At 48.0% G+C, this 18,819-nt stretch overlaps 1 protein-coding gene across 1 annotated transcript in view; it reads right to left on the reverse strand.

The window, feature by feature from the left end:
- The window catches only part of radil (Ras association and DIL domains), a 192,916-nt gene extending 180,883 nt beyond the window's left edge, over positions 1 to 12,033 (reverse strand). Inside the window, exon 1 of the mRNA XM_038821032.1 lies at positions 11,965 to 12,033. The gene's annotated coding sequence lies outside the window, so the exon portion shown is untranslated. The remainder of the gene's footprint in view (positions 1 to 11,964) is intronic.
- Between the last annotated feature and the right edge of the window lie 6,786 nt (positions 12,034 to 18,819).

Below are 18,819 nucleotides of genomic sequence, written 5' to 3' on the forward strand. Positions count from 1 at the left end.
CCTTCCAAAATGTGACTGGAGCATCAAAATAGCATTCCAGTCGCTGAGTGTCTCTTCTGAATGGAGGGCATGCAAATGAAAGGAGAATTTCAAAAAAATTGTCCATCATCCAGTTCAAAGATGTTCAGGTTGGATGGGAGGAAACCAGAGCACCAGACACGGCGAGAAAGTGCAAATTCCACACAGGTAGACACCCGAGGCCGGAATTGAACCCGGGTCCCTGGAGCTGTGAGGCAGCAGTGAAAACCACTGTGCCACCGTGCCGCTCCATCTTTATGGGTTGTTGGGGTGGGACCGACGTAGACATGGGGAGAATGTGCAAACTCCACACAGTGACCTGGGGCTGGGATCAAACCCAGGTCCGCAGCGCTGTGAGGTAGCGGTGCTAACCACTGTGCCACCCCATCTCCCTGTTAATTACTACCACCCTCCCTTAGCTACGACATAGGTCTACATGCACGCTAGACAGCAGAAACAACAGGAGGGCGGGATTCTCCAAACTTGGCGTGGGGGCGGAGAATGAGCGTCAGACCCGCGATCGGGGACCGGAGAATCGCCGCCAATCGCGCACACGGCGCCGGTCGGGGGTCATTGAAAGAGGCCCCCGCACCGATTCTCCGCCGGCAACTGGCCGAGTTCCCGCCGGCGTGGTTCACTCATGGTTCCACCCGGCGGGAGTTCGAAGTGGCTGCTCCAGACCCAGTCTGCGGCCGCCCTGGTGGGGTGCAGGGGGATCCGTCACAGGGGAGCCTCCAGGACAGTCTGACCCGCGATCAGGGGCCACTGATTGGCGTGCGCGCGCGATCTCGGGGGGGACTATATTGTGGGGCCGGTCCGCTGTGTGGGTCCACCATGTTGCGTTGGGCCGCCACCGCGGATCCCTAGCCGGAAGTGCAGGGCCCCGTATCGACAGCCGGAGCTGCGTCGAGTACTCCGAGGCCCTGCTAATCCCCTTCAGGTAAGTGAAGTGAATTGCTCTGGACTTTCTTCAGGAAAGTCCAAAGTGATTCGCACCCATTTTCTCGCGGGCGTGGGGTCATAGCCCCATTATCGGAGAATGCCGTCCCTGAATTTAATAGTCCTAAATAATTGAACATGTTACAAAGGCTTGCATGTGTTACTGATACAGTAATTTACTGCTTTGTTGGAATGAGAGACAGGAAATAATTTAAATGTTAATTCATGCATTCAATGTTGTTCTTATTGTTCCTACAAGTCTACAAACCTTTGTAATGAATGGAGTGAATGTTTGCTGAGAATCAATCATGTTATTAAAGTGGTTCAATGTGAGTTTAAGGGTGAAAATAGATCTGACAATAAAAGTACACAGCTATACATGGTCATCATATAATAGTTCTTAAAACATTCTCCATTTGTAACTTAACTTGGGGGAAAATAATTTTGTTTGAGTAAAACTTGATGAAATCTTACACTGCAAATTGCTAGTTTATTCTTTGAAAGTGGTCTAAAAGCCCCATCAGATGAATGAACATCAGAATAGCCCTGAAACATGCTGGTATACAAAAGGGTAATGTCAAAATGAAGATACTCTTTTGTACGTAACAGAGTTAAATTTTCAGAGGTACTGTAAATGTCCTTTCAGGTGACTTGCATTTTGTTGCTCTCAATGTTAACAATGGCAAAATGCAATGTTTGTGCTGTGCAGTTGTGAAGGGGGACTGACTGGACCAATTGTGGCACTAAGGGTCATTGGGTTCTCATCCCAACAGAGGGGCGATATTAACACGAGTGACGTCTAAGCCATGAAACATTCTGAAGAAGAAAAATTAATGGACACCTGACTCAAAAAGGCCAGGCAGATGTTTAAAAATCTTCATACTGATGGGCAATGCCTACTTATTACCTTTATAATTGATCACATAGCTTAATTTTCATCCACTGATGACCGGAAAATGGCCTGCAGAGCAAAAGAAAAATGTTTTCTTTCCAAAATTAATCGCAAAATAACAACTAGCACTGGTGATGCTGATAGTTCTGGGGGTGGGGGGCAGGGATAGGTGGAGATGGTCGAAAAATTGACTTATTTGTTTGTCTTTGCAAACATATCCTTCTGATTTGTGTGCACTGGCACTGTATTGGGCCATTTTTGTGGACAATTCAGCCAACTAACATTTGAAGCCTGTGAACACCTCATCAATACTGAAACTCAGGTCACTTATAATATGTCTTGTTATAAATTCTGGCCCACCTTTTATTAGAAAAGCACAAAAGATTAGAATTTTTTATTTCGAGATTGAGTCACACCCATTGCAACTTTTCTGCAAATATTCTTTGTGGATTTAACAGCATGATCTTTTGCAAAGATTTTCAAAGTCTATTTAAAATGATGCTTTGCAAAATGTTTATCAGTCTATCATCACTGTAAGTAAGTTAAGTCACCTTAGTCCCAGATTACTATAGGCTGCTTTCCCCTTTGAGGGGGGAGCTGACTGATGTGATTTCATCCAAGGGTCACCACACCTCAGGCAAGCAGCAAGGTTGAGAAGGCAAGGCCTTCATGAATAACCTCAGCCAGTACGGGGATTGAACCCACGCTATTGACCTCGCTCTGCATCTCGAATTAGCTGTCCAGCCAACTGAGCTAAACTGGCTGCCCTTTTTTCTACTGCACCTGATATTCCCAGATAACCTCCTATCCAAGTTAAAGCCGGGCTGAGTCTGCTTCGCTTTTCAGACTAGTATGGAAAACAGGTATTAAAATCAGCAGTCACATTCTAGGTACATCTGTTTGCTGTCTTCTACTTTTCTCCAAACAAGAGATTTGTTAATACTGGAATTATAGCAGCTCCAATTATACACTGTCAGAAAACATAACCATTTAAAATAAGTTATGAGTTTATTATTGTATATGTACTCACTTACAACAATAGAAATTGGGACACAACTTTAAAAGCATAGGGCTTTTGTTAACTGTTATTATAACTGACTCTTGAGAGTATACTCTCTTTCTTCTTATCCAGTTCATCTTTCTCATGCCTACATTCTCCATTGTTCTCTCAGTTTCTCAGTGTCCCGCACCCCTCAGTAAAGCAGTTTGGAGAATAGCTAATGTGCATTAAAATCAGACCTCTTGGCCGTTGTTATATTTCCTTGGATCGCCACCTTGCCGTGGTGGAGAGGCTTGAACGTTCCATTGATTACAAGAGCAATGCTATCGGGAGTCTTGAACTCCTGGCAGAATCACCCATGACGGTACGGTCAGAGGGGAGGAACCAGAGCAAGCACAACTGAAAACAAGTCCTTAACGGTGGATCAGGTGGAAGATAGTCGAATGGTATCAATAGCTGTGATGGTGGATGAAGACTGCAACAGTAGGGAGATCCCCACTCGTCGAGCTCCCTTGCCACTGGAACTGGACTTACCCTCTGACAAGGATCCTGTGTCTGATGTGCAACCCCATACCCACATTAATAGTTGTCCAGCCCCAGGCTTCTACCAACACCCCTCCCCCCCTCCCCCCCCCCCTCCCCCCTTCATACAATAAAGCCCTGCGGCGATTGGCGAAAGGTGATGGGGTCAGGACAGTGAGATTCGGAGGTCTGGCTTTGGACCAGCATGTAGGTGGTAGAGTTTCATTTAGTCGTCTCGCTCATGGAATATGAACAGGAGAGCGTTTCGGCAGCTTTTTCATGTCTCAGCAGTCCTTCAGGGTCCACTCTGTTCACCGTGCATGGGGAAAGGTTGCTCTAAAAATAGACTGTTCTGTTTCCAACCTGGCTGGAAAACCGCATCGAGCAGGTTCATCTCACTGGAGTCAGAAAATTATAGTTAAACTCAATTTGGGAACCTGGAATGTATGAATCCTCATGGATAATGAGCAAAACAATCAACTGGAATGGAGGACTGCCCTTGTTGCCTGTGAGCTTAGGCACTGCAACATCGATGTCATGTCCTGTGAGAGATCCAAAGGGCAGGCAAAGAGTAGCTGAGGGAAGATGGCGGTGGTTACACCTTCTTCCAGAGAGTAAAACCCAAGGATCAGCCGAGGATGCATGGGATTAGATTCACCATCAAGAATTAACTCAGCAACCTTAGATTCTTGGAGCTCCCGGTCGGGATCAATGACTGCCTCATGACCCTCCGTCTACAACCTGCCAAGAACCAGCAGGCAACAGTCGCGAGTACCTTCATCCCACCCTTGATGCCAATGATGACTCCAAAGAAGACTTCTACTTCACCCTGGACACCTTACTCTCCAACATTCCGAAGGAAGATAAGATCATCCTCCTTGGGGACTTCACACCAGAGTTGGAAAGGACCCCAAATTCTGGAATGGAGCTATCGGAAAGGAAGGAGTTGGGAATTCCAACTCCAGGGGGCTCTCCTGCTCATCAAATGCGCAGACCACCAGCTTGTCATCACTAATACATTGTTCCACCAAAAAGACAAATTCAAGATTTCCTGGAGACATCCATGATCAAAGTACTGGCACATGGTCGACTTCGTATTCGTCCAATGCCAAGCCCAAAAGGATATCCTCAGCACCAAAGCGATAACCAGTGCAGATGACTGCTGGACTGGTCATCTACTCATCCGCTCCACTCTGTCCATCAAACTCCACTAGAGCAGGAGAAGACGAAGAAACAGCTCAGAAAAAAGACCAATGTTGAGCAGCTTCAAGAGCCAAGCATGCTCGTGAACTTCCAACAATGTCTTCTCCAAAATCTCCAAAGTGTTTATTCTAATGGAGTGGAGGAAAACTGGAAAAAGCTGAAGATAGCCATCACCTTAATCTGTGAAGAAATTATCGGCTACAAGACCAGGAAGCACCAAGAATGGTTCGACGAGAATGACCACACCATCCAAGACCTCATCGACAAGAAGAGGAAAGCTCTCCACATCTGGCAAAATGGCATAACCAGCAGGGCAAAGAAAAGAGCTCATCAATCAGAATAGGCAGAGATACAAAGAAGAACTAGGAAAATCACTGTGGACTGAGAAAGCCAAGGAGCTGCAACGCCTTGCTGTCAAGCACAACACCAGGGGCCCCTTCAGTGCCATCAAGGCAATATATGGACCCAACACCTAGGCCTCAAACCAGTGTAGAGTAAGAACAGAACTCTCTTGCGAGACTGCGAAAACATCAGCCTCCAATGGAGAAAACACTTCAAAGAATTTCTAAACCAAAGAATTCCTAAACCATGACACAAACATAGATGACGTGTGTTTCAGAAAATCCTCCAACTCCCCATCAAAGATGATCTTTTTATAAAATTAAATTTAGAGTACCCAATTATTTTTTTTCCAATTAAGGGGCAATTTAACGTGGCCAATCCACCTATCCTGCACATCTTGGGTTGTGGGGGTGAAAGCCAGGCAGACACAGGGAGAATGTGCCAACTCCACACGGACAGTGACCCAGGGCTGGGATTTGAACGCGGGTCCTCAGAGCTGTAGGTTGCAGTGCTAACCACTGTGCCACGTGCCGCCCCATCAAAGATGATCTTGGATTCCCCACACAGTATAGATGAAGTCAAAGCCGCCATTAAAGACATGAAGAATGGAAAAGCCGCAGCAGTGAATGGGATATCAGCAGAGATTTTAAAGCTTGGCGGGGAAGAGATTACCTATCATCTCCATCAGCTGTTCCTGAAAATCTGGTACAAAGAAGAAAATCCTGCTGATCTCAAGGATGCCTCATCATCACCATCTTCAAGAAAGGCGGCAAAGAAGACTGTGGGAACAACCTCCCTACTCTCCATCTCCAGGAAGATCATTGCCCAAATCCTCGCAAGCCGTCTTCTCCCAGTCGCTGAAGAAATCTTTGAGGAAAGCCAGTGTGGAAGAGTGGACATGATTTTCACTGCTCGTCAACTTCAAGAGAAATGCCAGGAGCAACATCAACCACTCTAGCTGACCAAGGTTCTTGACTCAGTCAATTGGAAAGTTCTATGGAAGACCCCGTCAAAGGACAGCTGTCAAGACAAATTCATCACCATCCTTCGACTGCTCCATGACAAGATGCCGGCAAAAGTCCTCACCGACGAAAATAAAAAGAGACCATTGAGGTCAAGACAAGTCAAGCTGTGATGTGTAATCGACCCCACCCATCTTCATCGTCACCATTCTTCATCTTGTCAAGAACAAGCTTCCCTGTGGAGTGGACATAGCCTACAGGCTGAACAGAAAACCTTTCAACCACAAATGGTTGAATTCCAAGAACAAATAGACACTGACATCGCTCATGGAACTTCAGTAGGTGAATGATATTGCTAGCTCCAGTCTCTCAGAAGAGAAGCTCCAAGCCATGTTTGACAGCTTTGCTGAAGCATACCGAAGGATTGGTCTCAGCCGCAATCCCAAGAAGTCAAGTCCTTTACCAACCTGTCCCAGGGTAAGATCTGATGTCTCTCTCCATTAAGTGGAGATGCCGGCGTTGGACTGGGGTGAGCACAGTAAGAAGTCTTACAACACTAGGTTAAAGTCCAACAGGTTTGTTTCAAACACGAGCTTTCGGAGCACTGCTCCTTCCTCAGGTGAATACTACTCTCTCCATTAAGATCAATGGAGAAATCTGACCAAACATGGAACATTTCCCCTAGATGGAGAGTCACCTCTCATCTAAGGCTGACATTGATGCAGAGATCCAACATCGTATCCAATCAGCAAGCACCTCCCTCTGATGCTTAAGGACGAGAGTCTTTGATAACTTGGATATTCGTGATGAGACCAAGATCCTCGTATGCAAGGCATCGTTCCCCCAAATCTTCTATATGGCACAGAAACTTGGACTACATACAGACGCTATCTCAAGGCCCTGGAGAAGTACCATCAATGCTGTCTGAGACAGATTTTTTGCATCAGCTGGGAGGACAGGCGTCCTTGAAGGAGCCAAGAATACTGGCATCGATGCCATGATTGGGCTCAGCAGCCACAAAAGGATCCACAGAACCCATGACCAGTAATACGGAGTTTCTTAGGTGGACAATCATACTCATTGGTGGGTGATTGCCAAAGAAGAATATATATGTGAGCTATAGGTTGTTTTCAAGTTTGTTGGCTGGGAAGTAGGAAGGTTGACTTATAAGCTAATCTGAGTGAGTATACTTAAGCATGCGATTAACTTCGCTTTTCAATAATAATAATCTTTATTATTGTCACAAGTAGGCTTACATTAACACTGCAATGAAGTTACTGTGTAAATCCCCTAGTCGCCACATTCCAGAGCCTGTTCGGATTCACAGAGGGAGAATTCAGAATGTCCAATTCACCTAATACTTACAGTGTTGCAGATTCAAGGTACCACTTGCAGTAATGAATGCCACCATTATAAAGCTTGGTAATTCTTTGAACCATTCTGTTCATTACCCCAAACTACTAATGATGAAGACAAAGTAGTTCTCATTTGATATGCAAAAAGAAATTGGGGGGGGGGGGGGGGGGGGGGGGGGGGGTCATACTTTGGAAATAGCCAATATTGTGCTTTCAAATTGGAATTAAAAATTAAACATGTGAAGGTAAAATTTCAAACTAATGAAATACCATTAAAAAATGTTTTGGCACAGTATTATTTCACCCACTTCTAACAGATGTTTGCGTTTCAGGGCTGGGTTTTCACGACCAAGGTGGGTAGTTCAAGTCGGGAAATTTCCCTATTCGGCCGACCCTACCTCAAAATAAAGGGCCCCGTGATATGCAAGCTTTGCTCTGGGGAGGCAGGGTGTGATCAAGTCAAGCCTGCCACCTTTGGAAGCAGTTTGGAAGTTGCCACAGAGGTGGCTGGTGCCAAAGCAGGCTGCTTAAAAGACTCTGAGACTTCAGCCCAGTTTTATAAACACTGTTAGACGTTCCAGCCTTCACTCGTCAAGCCCCATTCACCCCTATGAGCTTTCAATGCTACCTCATATCCTCACGCCACCTCCAAGTCAACTCATGCCCCATCCACCTTCATAGACACACTGCCGAGGCAGACATTAGAAGTCATGGGGAGATGAAGAAAATTAAACTTCTAATAACCTAATAGTCATGCACATTTAATACAGAAAAAATCCCTCTCATTCATTAAACCCATTCAAATATTTTAAATCCCTTCAAGCAATCTGTTATAAAAACAAAGTTAACCACGTCAAAGACAATTAATCCTTTAATAGCCTCTTAAAACCATCAATCATAGTATGTACTCAGCACTCCCTGCTGAGATCAGAACATAGCTAGGAGCTGGAGTAGGCAATTCAGCACCTCGAGCCCGCTCTGCCATTCAATACGATTATGGCTGATCTCCTCTCAACCTCAACTCTGCTTTCCTGGCTGTTCTCCATAGCCCTTCAACCCATTGCTAATTAAAAATCGGTCTATCTTTCAAATTAACTCAGCATCCCGGAATCCACTGCACTGGGGTAGTGAATTCCACAGATTCATGACCCTTTGAGGGAAGTAATTTCTCCTCATCTGTTTTAAATCTGATAAACTATGACCTCTCCACCACGACAGACACTACTGGAAGGGTTACTAGACGCAAGCATACTAGATAAAGGAAACTGTACCGACTGGTAGAAGGGGCCGACACCATACTGGACGCAACAAGGAGGAAGTGGGAGGAGGACCTGGGGATCGAAATAGGGTGGGGACTCTGGAGCGAAGCACTGCATAGGGTCAACTCCACCTCTACGTGTGCAAGGCTCAGCCTGACGCAACTAAAAGTGGTACATAGAGCCCACTTAATAAGAACCCGTTTGAGTAGGTTCTTCCCAGAGGTGGAGGACAGATGTGAATGGTGCCAAAGAGGCCCGGCCAACCACGCCCACATGTTCTGGTCTTGCGGAGTACTGGACAGCCTTCTTCGAGGCCATGTCCAAAGTGGTGGGGGTGAGGGTGGAGCCATGCACGAAAGTGGCGGTTTTCGGGGTTTCAGACCAGCCAGATCTATTCCTGGGGAGGAGGGAGGACGCCCTTGCCTTTGCCTCCCTGATTGCCCGCTGTAGAATCCTGTTTGGCTGGCGGTCAGCAGCACCACCCAAAGCTGCAGGGTGGCTGTCTGACCTCTCGGAATCTCTCCAAATGGAGAAAATCAAATTCGCCATCCGAGGGTCAGACGACGGCTTCCACAGAATGTGGGAGCCGTTCACCCAATTGTTCCAGGACCTGTTCGTGGCCAACAAACAAGCAGAAGAGCAGCCAGGTAGCCAAGAAACGGGAAAATAGCCAAAGCATGAGAGGGAAAGATAGACCGGGAGGGAGGGGGGGGGGGGGGGTTTGTGTGTGTGGGACAGCTAAATCTAAGAGGAAGGAAAAGGCGAACCACAGGGCTGGGGGGGGGGGGGGGGCAGAAGCGGGGAGAGGGCGGGGGCAGAGGGGAGAGACAGGGAACAATAGAGGAGCCAGGGAAGGGGAGGGGGAGGCAGGGAAACGTTAACAAACTTGGCATCCACAGGAACAGAGAAAATGGGGAAGACGGGAGGGCCGCAGAAGCAGAAGTGCGCATGGGACGATAACGTCAGTGAAATCCGTCCGGAAGAAGCAAGGGACAACACCACGAACGGATGCATACATATGTGTATAAATAACTTTGCCAAGGGTACAGAGCTGCCGCTGTTGAGCGGGGGCACAATACCGTCTGCTGACTTCGCGGGGAAAATTAACACTTCAGCAGCAGCAGCGACCCATGGGGGGGGTGCCCCGATGGGAGGGGGTGGGAAGATTGAGGCGCGTGGGGTAACGTCTAGTGGATTGCTGATGTATATTCTCTTTATACACTAGATTAATGTTCACTAAGTTGCTGTGTTAAGATTATTACTGTTTAATATGGAAAATTTTGCAAAACCTTAATTTAAAAAAAACAGCAGCAGCAACGGGGGGGGGGGGGGGTGATTTATTTTCCTTTTTGTAAGGGGCGCATGCTCTATCCTGTTTTTAATTTAGTGTTAATGTGCTAAACTGTTTATCGTTTGAGGGTTAAGTTGTTCTGTTCTGTTGGCATGTTGCCCTTCTTTCTTTGTATTATTTTCCTTTTTGGAGGGTTTTGTAAACTTATTGAAAACTTTGAATAAATACATTTTTTTTAAAAACTATGACCTCTCATTCTAGATTACCCCACAAGAGGAAGGATCCAATCTACTTCTACTTTGTCAATACCTTTTATTATCTTATATACCTCAATTAGCTCTCTCGTTCTTCTGGAGTATAGGCCCAAACTGCTCAATCTCTCTTCATAAGACAAACCCTCTGGAACTCCTGGCTCTGGTATGTGACCCATAACCAGGCTGGGTACTGCACACGAAATTCACTTCTTCCTTGAACAGGACCGCTTTGACCTTGTTGAACCTAGCCCGGTGCTTGGCCAGTTCGGCACCCTGATCCTGGTAGAACCCGAATCACATTTGCTTCCCAGGTGCACTGCCTCGTCTCCTTCACCCACCTCAGAATCTTCTCTCTGTCCAGTCATAGCATGCAATCGTACAACCATCGCCCTTGGTTCCTCCCCACCTTCAGCCTCCTCCTCAGCGACCTGTGCGCTTGAACCACCTGGGGGGGGGGGGGGGGGAGTCGAAGACCCTCCTCTCCAGAGCTTCACAAGCATGCTCGCTACATACTTTGTGGCCAGCGTTCCTCATTACCTTTGGGCAACGCCACAATCCGGACATTCTGCCTCCTTGACCGATTCTCCAAATCATCCACATTCTCCCTCAGCTTCCCTTGGCCCTCCACCAGCAGCGTAATCTCTGCCTCCAACGATGCCAGCCGGCCGTCATGGTCCGCCACTGACTTCCACTTTTTGGAGCAACGCACCGAGTGCCTCCAACTTCTGTTCCACTCTCTCGGTGGCTGCCAGCAACATGTCTGCCACCTTAGCCCTTAGGTCCTCTGAGGCCTCTTGCCTTTGCTGCCCGAATCTGCCCGAACTCCACCAAGTGTTCCGTGGACCACCAACGATGCCACAGAGCTCTCCGCCGTCTTCCCCATGGTCCTCTCTCTGAGACTATGGCGACTTAATTTCAAATGCAAATAATTAACTTAACCCTTTTAATTATGTGCTGAAAGAATACTTGTTACCGTTTGACTTTAGCTGTCAATCCGGAGAGCATTATTGGTACACATATGGGAACGGTTTAAGATGAATTGTAAATCAGCGACTTGTGAACCTGACATTCTGCAGATGCCACCTCGGCGTTTGAAACGAGCGGTGAATAGGTTGTTGCTATGAAATCGCTCTTTCTCTCTCTTTCACTTCATCTGGAGACTGTGCATACATAACTTTCCCTTCATCAAATAACACCGACACATTTAAGTGAGGAGGGTCCTATCCAAGACAATATTGCATATTGGGTTTCGCCACACATATATGGGAGAATTTGGGGACAGAGAGCGGCTTAAAAATTGAATGAATCAGCCCTGTGGTGCAACGTTACTTATCTTCCAACTTATTTCTCCTTTTTTAAAATTTTGGTTCGAGGCAAAACCAAAGGGAACATAAAAGAGAGAGCGTTAAAAAGTGCAGCAGATCCGCAAGGAATGCTGCATTAACTTTTCCATCTCTCGAAATGCAGGCTGAGGGCTGCCTCTGCTCACACAGCAAGTTTTGGAGAGATTGCAGCCGCAGCTCCATCTGTTTGACAGGGCTGGGAGGCGCAGGGACGGTTTCCCATAGCAACCAGCCAAGCCATTTCTCTCCAGCCTCTTCATTCTCCTCCAACTGTCCATCTTCTTCTTTCGCCTCTGTCACTTTCCCCTCTTCAGCTTCCCTCAGACATTCACCCCCATCCCCTCCTCCCTGCACTCTTTCATTTTCTCTCTCTGTCTTTCCTCCCCCTCCCTTTAATTCCCTGATTATTTGGCGCTATTTCATTTATCTCTCTGCCTCTCGCTATTTTCGCCCTGACTTTTCATTCTGTTCACCTCTGACTCCCCTTCTTCCATCCTGTCTTTTCTCTCACGGGCCCTTCTGGGTTTTTAAGTAATTATTCACCCCCACCCCTTCACCCACCTTCCCGCACACTCGCTCCTTACCTCTTTCCTTGTCTGCTTTGCTCTCTTTCCTCCCGGTGGGGTGTTTTTCTCCCTCACTCACACACTCTCTCCCCTCCCTCCTCCCCAATTGTTTTCTTTCTTCAGCCTCTCAGGTTCATTCCGATGGTCTCCACCCGCCCTCTCTCCTTCCTTCAGACCCCAGGTGACCGAGTCAGAAGCTGCTATTCCCGAGCGCTCACGGAAAGACCCGAGCTCTCGAGCGCTCACGGAAAGACCCGAGCGCTTGCTCCTCCCCGTCCTCAGCCCCGCCCTCCCGCTCCTCCCCGTATCCAGCCCCGCCCTCCCGGCCCCGAGCCGAAGGTCTCCCGGACCCAACTCCCGAGCGTTCACGGAAAGACCCGAGCACTTGTTTCGCCCCATCCTCGCCGTCCCCGCCCACCCCCCCCACCCCCCGACATGGACCCGGAGATCTCTCGGACTCAACTCCCGAGAGCTGACGGAAAGACCCGAGCACTCGCTTTCCGCCCTCCCCCGAGCCGGAGGTCTCTCGGCCTTAAATCCCGAGCGCTCACGGAATAACCCGAAATGGGAGATACAGGTCGTTGGCCTTCGCCCAGCAACGCCATCTATGGGTAACATTGGTTAATTGCAGCGACTCGGATTTATCCGACTCAGAGAATGAGCGCAGAAAGACCATTCAGCCCATCGTTCTGAAAGAGTATCTCAGGCAGTAAACCCACTATTTCGCTCGTTCCTCATAGCTCTGCATATTTTTCCCTTCAAGTATGTTCCTAACTCTATTTTAAATGTTACGCTTTTTCAATGTTAAGCAGGGGATATTGTTTACAGATAGGGTGGGTTATTAGGAGGGGTTATTGGGTTACAGGGATAGGGTGGGAGTGAGGGCTTAAATGGGTCGGTGCAGACTCGATGGGCCGAATGGCCTCCTTCTGCACTGTGTGTTCTATGTCTATGTTCTATGTCAAAGATACAAAATGATTATCAACACTTATTACGCAAGTTAGGTATTTACATTTAATAATAATCTTTATTTTCACAAGTGGGCTTACAATAACACTGCAATGAAGTTAGTGAATCAATATTTCAAAGTGGCTCGAAATATAACTATGTAATTTTTAAGCCATTTTATGTGTGTAGCTTTGTTTTTTAAATTTCTCTCCATTATAAGAAAAAATAAGCAGGAATTGGCTATTTGGTGCCTTGAGCCCGGTCTACCAGTCAATAAGATCATGGCTGTATTGATCTTGGCCTCAAATCCGCTTTCCTGACTGTTCCATATAACCCTTGATTCCCCCAAAGTTCAACAATATGTTTTTTAAAAATATTTTTAATTGCTTTACAAAAAGGAAAAGACAAACAGATTGTATACATCAAAAGTAACATTCTTGAGCAAGAGCGCAACAAAGCCAGAGAATTGCGCCCAACATCTCTGTAAAGCAGGTATTCCTGTTGCTAATGGTATTCAACTGTGGGTTGAGAGCTGTGATAGTTTTTTTGTTGTTTGAGTGGAAATAAAGGTAGCAGTTAAGGGTTTCTGTGCCACTGCGTAGATCAGCATTGTTTAAGGGGTAATTATTTTCTGGTGTGATGTTAAAGATATTTTAATACTGTCTCAGTAATAAGGTTTGTTTTAATCTACCATATCCCTATTTTTTCATGAAATCATTCCTGAAGTGCGGTATCCTTTCCTCATAGTCTCACAAAATTAAAATAAAATATTGGGGTTTCTGTCCAGTGTCATATCCGCTGTTGGGGACTAGTCCGGGACCGTAATCGGAGCGATTGATGATTTCAAACTGAAATTGGATGGGCAGGAGGAAAACTGAAGAAGGAATGGGACTTACTTGATTACTGCACAGAGCCAGCATGGACTCATTGGACTGAATGACTTCCTTTAGTGCCATAACGATTCGATTGTATAACTCTGCGATCTGGCGCTGAAATCAGTCTTTCTTCTTGGAACTACCTGCGGTGTGTGAATGTCTGTCGCAGGAAGTTAAGGCGAGCTTATCAGCGAAACCAAATCCGAAGACAAACAGCCCGACCCTCACCCATACCTTCTGAGGCTATGGAGAAAGCTTTGATCTGGCGCCTGGGAAATCCACACAGTACCAGCTCCAGTCACAATTCATTAGTGCCGTTACTGTTATTTGGACATTCTGCTCCATCATTTTGAAGAATCTGCTGATTATCTGGGGTGTTTGGTGAGGAGAGATTGGGCTGAGCATGGGCACTGCGGCCGTTGAACGCCCTGAAGTCCCTCAGTGAGTCCAACCGTTCTACTTGTTGAACACAGGAGGTTGACATCCCACCACCGATTAGAATTTATGTCACCACATTTCCTTGCCCACTTTATTAACCAACTGCTGGGTAGCTTGGTGTCACATTATTCCTGATTTGAATCCACCTGGCCGTTAATAATTTGTCTATTTATCCGGGAATAGTTTTGCGAACTGGGCACTCTTTCAGAAACAGTGTTTGTCCAGGGTCGATAAACCTCTACCTTTTGGCTTCTCCCATTATACTTGGGGTTGCCACAATGCTGGCTGATCACCCTTTTCTCTCTCCTCCTGTCAGTTACCCATTCCTCTTCCAATCCCGCCGTGTTTAAATCTCTCGTCACAATGTCATTCCATCTGGCCTTGGGCCTTCCTTTCCTCCTTTCTGGCAGTTCCATCCCCATCACTCCCCTCCCAACATGCTCTCCCTCTCCCTCTCCGCGACGGATGACCATACCATTTCCATCTCTTCTCAGGTACCTTCTCCAATGCTCACACAATCTTAGCTGCAACCCGCGATGTGCCGGTTCCTGATCTTGTCCTTTCTCGTTACTCCACACATCTTCTATCTCAGACTTCACATCTCATTAGCATCCAGTTTGTAGGGCTAACGTCCAGCCTGCAAATTGGCTGCTGAATCTCCTTCTTGAGATGTATTTAATTGGCTTTCAATTGCTTTGGGATGTCCTAAGGATGTATTAGATGCTACATAACTGCAAAGTATTTCTTCAGAACTCTGCTGTTTTGGCTATGGAAATAGAATTATTTTTCATGATTCAAAGAAGGTATCCCTTCCCACCGTGACAGGTTTCTCTAGTTAGTCCTTTAGCTACATTTAACAAAGAGATGTGGAGTCCACACCGAGTAAAAATAAGAACAAAGTTTTATATACAAACAATATATATACACCTTCCCAGTAGATCCCTCCCGGGTTCCTGCTTGGTTGGTGCCTTGCTGACTGATCTTATAGGCATCAGGTAATTGAAATACCTCGCTCCTAGTGGGGGAGCCCGTACTCCGCAAGGAGCATGGGGAAGACAAGAATTCCCACCCCGTGGGTCCCATGTGGGATCTTACATTCCACATTACAGTCAAATAACAAGCTTAGATCCCTGGTCCATGCTGAGGAGGGAACAGGCAATGTGGCGACGCGAGGGTCAAACGTGCACTAGATCTCTTCATCATACATGTTACCGGAACTATACTTATCCACAGCAAGATCCCACAAACCGGAATGATGGCGGTTTACAGGTATATTGGCCAGCATGTTAGATGAACGCAGATGCTGTTCTTTAACTAATGCCATGGGATCATTTTGGAAGCTTTACACCTGAAATGGCTGGCAGGGTCTCAATTAACATCTTTATCCAAAAGGCAATGCAGCATTCCCTCAGTTTTGCACTGGAGTGTTAATCTGGTTTGTGTTGTCAAGTCTCTTTGGCTGGGCCTTGAACCTTCTTGACTGAGAGGCAGGCTGTATTTCTCATTAATTAATTTGTCACTGTCTGAATTTCGATGATGTGGAGATGCCGGCGTTGGACTGGGGTGAGCACAGTAAGAAGTCTTACAACACCAGGTTAAAGTCCAACAGGTTTGATTCAAACACGAGCTTTCGGAGCGCAGCTCCTTCCTCACCTGATTCACCTGAGGAAGGAGCTGCGCTCCGAAAGCTCGTGTTTGAATCAAACCTGTTGGACTTTAACTTGGTGTTGTAAGACTTCTTACTGAACTTCGATGGTGAAGTTTGATGATGGACCTGCATTAAGAAAATGGAACAAAAATAACACTTTCAGAGCAACTGAAGAAAGATGCATTTTATTTCCATTTACCTTTTCCAATGGGCATGATTCAATGGAAAGGTTTTAAGTTCATTTGTGGCAGGTTTTTTTTGGGAGTTTACATCGGCTCTGCCGGTGAGTTCTCCACCACTATCCAATGACACACAGGGTGCGATTCTCTTGCCGTGTTGCGCTCAAGCAAGAGCACAATGTGGCCGGGGAGTCCCGGGAAAGGCCTCCAGTGGACCGCCTGATAGCCTCTGTGCCTCGCGGATTCACACAGGTCCCGCAAGACATTGTAATCGGAACTCCACCCAAAATGGGCGGGACTAAATAGCGCACACAGAAATAGGTTTCCAATTGACCTACCTGCCCGGGATCCACATGCCTCCGTAGATTCTCAGGCCACCGATCAGTGCTGGTCCACACAAACGTGGATCAGGTGGAACCGCACCGGGGGGGGGGGGGGGGGGGGGGGGGGGGGGGGGAGCGGTGATGCACAATCAATTACACAAGGACAAGAGTTGGATGCAATCGAGGCTTTATTACACTAAGATGTGTGGCCTCCTACAGCAGCTGGCGAAGTGGTTGCTGTACTGGGAGCACACATATTTATACTCTGCCTACTGGGCGGAGCCATCAGGCAAGGAACTACCCCCGTACCTGCAGTACAGGGGCCTTACCACAAAACACCTACACCGACATCCTCTATATACATTATATACATCAGTGGTGACTACAACATTCACCCCCTGTTAAGATTGAGTCCGGCGGGGGTGGTGGAGAACTATATACAGGTAGACTTTTCAAAGTACAGAGAGCAAAAAAAATTGAGTCCAGCAGGGTGGAGGGGAAAATTATATACAGAGGGATGGTGTTTTAAAAGTCCAGGTCATGTTACAGATTCAGTCGGTCCGGAGCCTTGATCTGCCATCGGGAGCGCCGCAGTGCTGGCGGTGATTCCGGTGTCGGTTTGGTCTTCGGTGACTCCAGGAGCATGTCGAAATCCTCTTCATCCTCGGGTGTGGGCAAGGGGAGGACGGATTGTCCCAGAGCGGGGGCTGCGGTGGGGTGCACCGGGGGAGGGGAGGGTGGCGCCGGGTCGGAGAAGGGGGTGTGTGGAGAGCCAGCTGGTGCCAGGTCCCTGAGGGAGACAGTATCTTGGCGGCCGTCGGGATACGCTACGTAGGCGTACTGTGGGTTGGCGTTAAGTAGCTGTACTCTCTGAACCAATAGGTCCGCCTTGTGGAGTCGTACGTGTTTACGGAGGAGTACGGGTCCTGGAGCTGCGAGCCAAGTCGGGAGCGACACCCCAGAGGTGGACTTCCTAGGGAAGGTAAAGAGACATTCATGGGGTGTTTCATTAGTCGCGGTGCACAGGAGCGACCGAATGGAGTGCAGGGCGTTGGGAAGGACCTCCTGGCAGCGGGAGGCCAGGAGGTTTCTGGACCGTAGGGCCAGCTGGACGGCCTTCCAGACCATCCTGTTCTCCCGCTCCATCTGCCTGTTTCCCTGGGGGTTGTAGCTAGTCGTCCTGCTCGAGGCAATGCCCCTGTTGAGCAGGTACTGGCGCAGCTCATCGCTCATAAATGAGGATCCCCTGTCGCTGTGGGCGTAGGCGGGAAGCCAAACAGAGCAAAGATGGTGTTGAGGGCTTTGATGACTGTGGCAGACATCATATCCGGGCATGGAATGGCGAAGGGGAATCTGGAATACTCATCGACCACACTGAGGAAGTACGTGTTTCGGTCAGTGGAGGGGAGGGAACATTTGAAGTCCACGCTGAGGCATTCAAAGGGGTGGGAGGCCTTCACCAGGCGTGCAGGGTCTGGCCGGTAGAAGTGCAGTTTACACTCCGCACAAACCTGGCAGTCTCTGGTGATAGCCCTGACTTCCTCGGTGGAGTAGCGCAGATTGCGAGCCTTGATGAAATGGTAAAACGTATGACCCCCGGGTGACAGAGGTTGTTGTGCAGGGTCCGGAGTCGGTCCACTTGTGCGCTGGCACATGTACCTCGGGATAGAGCATCGGGGGCTCGTTGAGCTTACCAGGGTGATACAAAATCTCGTAGTTGTAGGTGGAGAGCTCGATCCTCCACCTCAAGGTTTTATCGTTTTTGATATTGCCCCGCTGAGTGTTATTGAACATGAAGGCTACCGACCATTGGTCAGTGAGGAGAGTGAATCTCCTGCCGGCCAGGTAATGCCTCCAATGCCGCACAGCTTCAACGATGGTTTGGGCCTCTTTTTCGACAGAGGAATGCCGAATTTCGGAGGCGTGTAGGGTTTGTGAGAAAATGCCATGGGCCTGCCTGCCTGGTTGAGGGTGGTGGCCAGAGCGACATCTGACGCATCGCTCTCAACTTGGAATGGTAACGTCTCATCGACTGCGTGCATCGCGGCCTTGGCGATGTCGGCCGTGATACGGTTGAAGGCCTGGTGAGCCTTGACCGTCAGGGGAAACAGAGTGGATTGAATGAGTGGACGGGCCTTGTACGCATAGTTTGGGACCCACTGAGCGTAATAAGAGAAGAACACCAGGCATCGTTTGAGGGCCTTTGGGCAGTGGGGAAGGGGGAGTTCCATGACGGGACGCATGCGGTCGGGATCGGACCCCAGACCTCTGTTCTGACCACATAGCCGAGGATGGCTAGCGGGTTCGTGCTGAACATGCACTTCTCCTTGTTATAAGTTAGGTTGAGGAGAGTGGCAGTATGGAGAAATTTGGCGAGGTTGGCGTCATGGTCCTGCTGATCGTGGCCGCAGATGGTGACATTGTCCAGGAACGGGAAGGTGGCCTGCAGTCCGTACCGGTCA

The sequence above is a fragment of the Scyliorhinus canicula genome, chromosome 15 (genome assembly GCF_902713615.1).
Source record: "Scyliorhinus canicula chromosome 15, sScyCan1.1, whole genome shotgun sequence".
NCBI classification, from domain to species: Eukaryota; Metazoa; Chordata; class Chondrichthyes; order Carcharhiniformes; family Scyliorhinidae; genus Scyliorhinus; species Scyliorhinus canicula.